This window comes from Gadus macrocephalus, chromosome 2 (genome assembly GCF_031168955.1).
Source record: "Gadus macrocephalus chromosome 2, ASM3116895v1".
Classification (NCBI taxonomy): domain Eukaryota; kingdom Metazoa; phylum Chordata; class Actinopteri; order Gadiformes; family Gadidae; genus Gadus; species Gadus macrocephalus.
The window spans coordinates 9,159,294-9,166,697 of record NC_082383.1 but is presented as its reverse complement, the minus strand read 5'-3'; the positions used below and the strand labels follow the sequence as shown (position 1 = coordinate 9,166,697).

At 44.2% G+C, this 7,404-nt stretch overlaps 1 protein-coding gene across 1 annotated transcript in view; it reads right to left on the bottom strand.

Annotated features, from left to right (window-relative positions):
• The window catches only part of LOC132472686 (alpha-protein kinase 1-like), a 68,305-nt gene that overhangs the window by 36,753 nt on the left and 24,148 nt on the right, over nt 1-7,404 (bottom strand). The window lies entirely within an intron of this gene.

Sequence of the window (7,404 nt, the reverse complement as noted above, 5' to 3'; positions counted from 1 at the left end):
ATGAGCAACATTTTCTACAGTCCACTGGGTAGGCTGGTAGACTGATCTATCCAGAATACAACTAGGTGGACATGCCCACTTATGATATCAGAAGAGGCCGATTTTCAAACCAGCTGGTAACGGTTAATCACACTCAAACCTAGTGGTATAATATGTCACCTTTAATTAAATATACGCCAGATAGAGAATATTCAGAAGAAGGACGGAGGATGTCCAGCAGAGGGCGATGTCGCTCTTCTCTTGCGACTGTTGAGGCGCCTCAAAAATAGTAACGAATGACGGTGTCGTTTGAGGGTGACGTGACCCCTTAATTATCTACGGACTATTAAGCACAGCAGGTGTCCCCAAAACGTTTTAAATGGACCTGTAGGCCTAGGCCTACAGCCTAAGGTCAATGAGGTGAGTAAATTAATGAAAATATCTATAGCTTTTGTCAGATTGCGTCATTAATAAAGTAGGCTACACATCAGTAGGATTTACATATTTGTCCTGTTGTTTCATAGCAATATATCTTTGCTACACTAGGCCGTCGATTTCATGGTCTTTAAGACCAGATGGTCTAATAGACTTTACTGTCCTTCTAATTTACAGACGCATCTTCTGCTGTGTCTGTAAAGTCCCAGGTGTCTTTCCGTTGGTCTGGTGGTGGAACTGGAACTCCTGACATCACATCCATGACAAATAACAACTATTTAATAGAATCAAAACCCAGACACCGCATAAAGATATTGCAAGGTCACCCTTCCCCCTACACAGCCAATTGCATTTAATGTCAACAATAAGCATAGGTGTGACATTAAAGGAGGAAAATGTGTATGCCCATGTGTTTGCATATGTTTACGGGTGTGTTTGTGTGTGTGTGTGTGTGTGTGTGTGTGTGTGTGTGTGTGTGTGTGTGTGTGTGTGTGTGTGTGTGTGTGTGTGTGTGTGTGTGTGTGTGTGTGTGTGTGTGTGTGTGTGTGACACATATAACCAAAGCCTTGGACCCTCACGCATACGAATGGAGAAGGATGTTTGCTGCTACCGTGAACTATTTAAAAGCAAAGTTTACATTATCATTTCTCTCTAGGTCACTCTCTGACAGTTCTCTGTGGTTCTACGTTGCATTGTGTAAACTGGCGATTCAGACAAAGGAATCAAAGTATACACGCCATGTTCATCCCGAGTCAGTTTCATGTGTGTTTGAGTGTGTGTGTGTGTGTGTGTGTGTGTGTGTGTGTGTGTGTGTGTGTGTGTGTGTGTGTGTGTGTGTGTGTGTGTGTGTGTGTGTGTGTGTGTGTGTGTGTGTGTGTGTGTGTGTGTGTGTGTGTGTGTGTGTGTGTGTGTGTGTGTGTGTGTGTGTGTGTGTGTGTGTGTGTGTGCGTGTGGTGTTCGCTTGAGTGGCGCGTATTCACATAATGAGTGCCTATTTTGGGAGACAGAGATCTGTCTGAACACCTCAGGTATCCCAACACAAGTCCCCATGTTTAACTTGCTTTTTTAACAGGCCCCCGATACACCAAGCAATGACGCAAAAGCTTGTCATATTACCTACTTGTAACTTAATGGCATGTGGGTTGCTATGTGGCTCTGCGTGTGTGTGTGTGTGTGTGTGTGTGTGTGTGTGTGTGTGTGGCTATTTTTAAAAAGCGAATGAGGGAAAAGATTCAAACCATTCTCATGCATGCATTTGATCAACAATGTAAAATTTGAATCCGCATGCACTTTGCTTTATAATATTTGAAAGGAAGAATGAAATATATATACTGCTACTTCACAATTTAATGATGTTCTTTAGCACTCAGCTTTCGTGTTAATCTTTTAAAGGACTCCTCTCTCACACGTCAAAATGTCAGTCTCTTCACCACCTCCTCTCTTTACTTTGATTTCCTGTCTTTGATCCATGATCATCCAATTGCCTTTAAATATATGAATTGCACGTCTTTTATTTAATTTTATATATTCTATATCTTCTCTGTGCCTTCCTTTACATGAGAAAACCCATCAAGACTCACTTTCTTAAGGCTGACCTGACCAGGAGGTCAGAAGAAATCAATAAAAATAAACAAAACCAAACCAAACAAAAAACATATTTTTTTTCACAAGCTCACTATTGTGGATGTGGCAACATTGGGTTAAATACAGAGAAACTTATCTCCACTTCCTCACCTTGTAGGAGGTCTGAAATCCTTACCATGGACATAGTATGGGGCAGGAAAAAAAGAATCTAGTGGTTCAGGTGTTTGACTCCCAGGCAAAAGCTACTGGATTCAATCCCCCATTTCTATAACTATTCCTGTAGGCCACCTCCCTGGTCCATTATGATGTGTATCTGAATCACTTGGAGAGTTACTTTGGATTAGATTAACCTCTACTTCACACTCAACATGTCAACCAACAAATGTATGCAAAATACCAAAATGGCTTAAAAAACAATTAACAGGAAATTGTGCATACGCACGGCAAACTCACACACAGACACACACGCATGCGCAACACACACACACACACACACACCTCTTCTCCTTCACCTTGCTATCCCTCTGTATATGATTCTCCAACATGTCAGCTCCGGCCTGCTGTCGGAGGGCAGGACAGGCGTCCAGCTGTCCAGGGTCACCACTTTGGTTCAGCAAGGTGAGCTGAGGCAGTGGATCCATGTCGGCATGGAGCTAAGGCCAGGTTACCTGCCATTTTAGCAAACACATATGTAGATGAATAAATATGGAGGAGAGGGAAACGTCCTCTGGACCTTCTGTTGCATCAGTCATCATCACATGGAACTGTTTCCCAGAATGCCCTTGGGTTGTCCCATCTGGATGCAGGGGGACATGTGTGTGTGTTTGTGTGTGTATATGATTGAGTGTGTGTGTGTTCAGCAAGTAAAAGTTGGAGCGAGCGCATATGTTAAAATAGTTTGTGTGTGTTCATTTTAATGTGCGTGCATAATGCACCCAACTAAAATAATGGATGTGTATGTGGCACAAGCGAAACACTGCGAGTAAGTGTGTGCGTGACTACGTGGATGAGCCCACATGCATCAAATGAGTTTGAAGGTGACCTTGGCAGATCTACATCTATTCATGTAACACTTTGTATCACACATGCTAAATGCTCACTCACGCGTGTGCACTCACACACACAAACACGCACACACACACACACACACACACACACACACACACACACACACACACACACACACACACACACACACACACACACACACACACACACACACACACACACACACACACACACACACACACACACACACACACACACACACACACACACACATATATACAAACACAATCAAATAACCCCACATTTCGCCATAATATAACTGCAGTCGTCCTCTTCTAGCGGCTGCTCTCAACAAGCACTGCATAGCTATGATCTTGTTCCAAATAAGGACCTTTCTTCACTTCCTAAGAGACACAAACACACAGACACACGCATGCACACACACATACACACACACGCGCACACTTGTATACCAAGGAAATAATTTTTTTCTCCAACCATACTCACACTCGCTGACTTCAAACTCACTCACCAACTCCCTCACATTCATTCTAACACTATCATTCAGTCACTCACCCAAACACACACACACACACACACACACACACACACACACACACACACACACACACACACACACACACACACACACACACACACACACACACACACACACACACACACACACAAACACACACGAATAGTTGGCCGAGACTGGGCTATTAAGGCAGTGTGGGGACAGCAGAGCTATACTCGTTAGGGAAAGAGAAGACCAGAGTCACCCCGCTGCCGGCCATGAATGTCCTTAGGGTGTGGTGTGTATGTGTGAGTGTGTGTGTGTGTGTGCGTGTGTGTGTGTGTGTGACGTGTGTGTGTGTGTGTGTGTGTGTGTGCGCGTGTGTGTGTGTGTGTGTGTGTGAGTGTGACCAAGATCCCATGCACGCCAAGCCTGAGCTCGATGGAAAGGGGGGAGTCGAAAGACAGGGTGGGTTGGGGGAGGAGGGAATAGAGCGGGGAGAGGAGGGAGAGAGACAAAGGTCAGAAAAAGAAATATATGACATTAAGCAGGATAAGAAAGGGATAGAGGGAACGAGGACCGGAGAATAGATAGAGAAGTGGTAAATGTGGAGAATTAAGTGGGACCAGTGGAAAGGTCAAAAGGGGGAATAGCCATATAGATAAATATCTATCTAGCTGATATAAAGATAGATATACAGACAGATTGATAGAGAATGAAACACACATTGAGTCACATAGATGGGAAAGTGGGGAGAAAGACAGCAACCCATCATAAGGGAAAACAGAAGGACAGATGGGAGAGGTCCTTATTTGCAGGTATCCTCCACAGTGATTTAGGTTGAGGTTCCTGCCCATGCTTGTGACCTCCAACCATCCCCTCTGTTCCATCCTTTGGCAAAGCCTGCGTCGATGTGGACATTGCAGCATGTGTCGTACGCTTTGAGGAACAACATCATTTTCCTCATTTATTTATACCTTTAATCATTCCATCAACCTCGGGAGACCTTCCTGATATTATTGTGTGCGTTTTGCAATAAATATCAGTCGGGCCGCATTTGATTTACAATATGGCTGCAGCCTTGGTTTCTAAATAAATGCCAGCCCATCAGAGTTACCACTGTGCGCTTTCACTCTTACCGAATGCGGATAGAATCAAAGCAAAAAAATATTGTTATCTGAGAAAAGCTTTCCATGCAGATCTGTTAATCTTTTAACACGGTTATTAAATCTATTTTGGATATTACTGTTTTGCATGCTCCATAGATTGCTTCAATTTTCTTTGGCGCCACCATTCATTTATTTTGGAAAAACGCTTTCAACAGGGTAAAGACCGATCTCTCAGTTAGAAACAGATGTCAACTTGTGAGACCGGGATGTGTTTTAGCATGTCCATGACCTGATGGGGCCCCATGTACAAGGGCACGGCCCGATACCGTCTGCTCTGTGTGAACATAATACCAAGATGAAACCAAGGTGACCTGACCTTCTACTCATACTCCCCAGATCAAACCAAGGTGACCTCAGCTTCTACTCATACTCCCCAGATGAAACCATGGTGACCTCACCTTCTAATCATAGTCCGGAGATGAAACCAAGGCAGCATTGGTAAACAAACTCCCTTATAAGTACTTTGTAACCCTGTTGTTCAGGGCCCTCTCTACTAGAGAGGAGGCTCTTGTACGCATAAAATACTCACTTAGTCTACAACTAGTGTGTGCGACTTTGTATTTAGGAGTCTAATCTGTCCGAGACCTAATATCTCATGAAGAAATTGCCACAATCTACAACTAACCATCTATGAAGACCAGGTTTAGGTGTCAATCGTAATATAATCACACAGTACACAGACACATACGCAAACGCACACACACACACAAACACACACACACACACACACACACACACACACACACACACACACACACACACACACACACACACACACACACACACACACACACACACACACACACACACACACACACACACACACACACACATATGAATATTGTAGTAATTTCCTGGGCTCCTGTGAGGCTGATGAGAGAGCCCCTTAAGGAGCACCTTGCTGGAAAACCAGACATGACATCTCGCGATGGTGTCCAATTACCCACTCTTAAACCCTCACTCCCTCCAGCGCTGGCACGCCTCGTCAATGTCACCACGACGCAGACTTTGGGAGGAGGATCCGAGTGCTTGGGGCCACGATTGGGGACCGAGCACCGAGATAACCAGGGGCCTGGATGAACCCTGAAGGGCAACACTAATTAGGCCCGTACTCTGGCTTCACAGAGAGTACTGAGCAAGAGAGGCAGAGAGAGACAGAGAGAGAGAGGGAGAGAGAGAGAGAGAGAGAGAGAGAGAGAGAGAGAGAGAGAGAGAGAGAGAGAGAGAGAGAGAGAGAGAGAGAGAGAGAGAGAGAGAGAGAGAGAGAGAGACCAGGGAATAGCTGCCAGGGGGGATGGAGAATACCAAGGAGAAAGTCAGAAATGAAGACATACCAATGGATACACGAAGGGTCGCACAGTGGCTCAACCTCCTAGTGCACAAACCCTGTTCCCCTATAACAATCTATACATAGAGCAACAAGACGGAGAATTATGGTCCTGTCTCTTCAAGGTCATTTGCATGGCTTCTCAAGGTCATTTAAATACGATGTTGCAACTGACGTCTGAGAAGAGAAGCAGATGGTCTGATTGTACTTGCAGTGAATAAGTAATGAGATGGCTTTAGAGCCCTGCTCCAAAAAACAAACAGGCCGATGGTTTACTTTTATGACTTGGTAAACTAATGACAAGCTTTGGGACTACTTTGTGTTTCTTTCTATTTTTCAAAGTAATAACAATTTAAGATTGTATCCCCTGCCTGCTCTTGTATGCATTCAGTGTACGTTGCTTTGGATGAAAAAGAGAGAATGGCCAAAAAGCTGCCAGAGAAAAATGGTTGCCAACTTGTAAAAAAATAATATAAAACTGCATGATATGCCTTGGTAGCCGAAAACTAGCAGAGATTTCTATACACCAGTGTTGTAACCTCAAATTTCCAATTACATCAGTTCAATGATTCACGTCTAAATACACTTTTCTTTTTTGCTGTTTCAGCGATATCCGCACACAATGCCCTCAAAGAAGGCACTGTGACAGACAACTTGATGAGCGGCTAGGAATTGAATACGCTCTCGACATTTTAGACCAAACCTATGAACTATCCATTAGATCCTAACAATACATTTTTTAAACGTACATGAGGATTCTTTACTGTGAAATATTAAAGTGGTGTGGATAGATCTTAAAATTGTCCGACAGAATTACATCAATTTGAAATACAACCCTTCCTCCCCTCCTCAAATGTATGCATTTCAAGCAAGGATTATTTTGTAATTATGAGACTTTTCCAACTTTTCACAAAGACGATAACTTTCTACAAGCCCGTTTGGTGAAGTCAGCATTCTAGTGGCCAGATGGGCTTGCATTATGTTGGTTTGCATGCCTATTAGAGGGGAGAAAGGAGAGGAGAGGGTGGATGGGAGAGAGGAGAGGGGAGGGGAGAGAGGAGGAGAGAGAGAGAGGAGGGGACAAGGAAGAGAGGAGGGGATAGAGTAGAGAGGAGAGAGAAGAGAGGAGAGGGGATAGAGGAGTGGGGATTTTAGAGATGGGAGAGGGGATAGAGGGAAAGGGAGAGTGGGCAGGGAAAAGAGCGGAGAGGGCAAGGCCTGCAGTTTATCAGACAGGTGTTATACTGTGTGAACAGCTGACTCACCGAGACCTAAGGGTGCTCACACTTTCAGGACAACGAGTAGGATTTATTGATGCCTTGCCCTGTTTGCCGATCGGGATGCAAGTGTTCTTTCTATCGGAAGAGGAAGGATGATTGATTGGT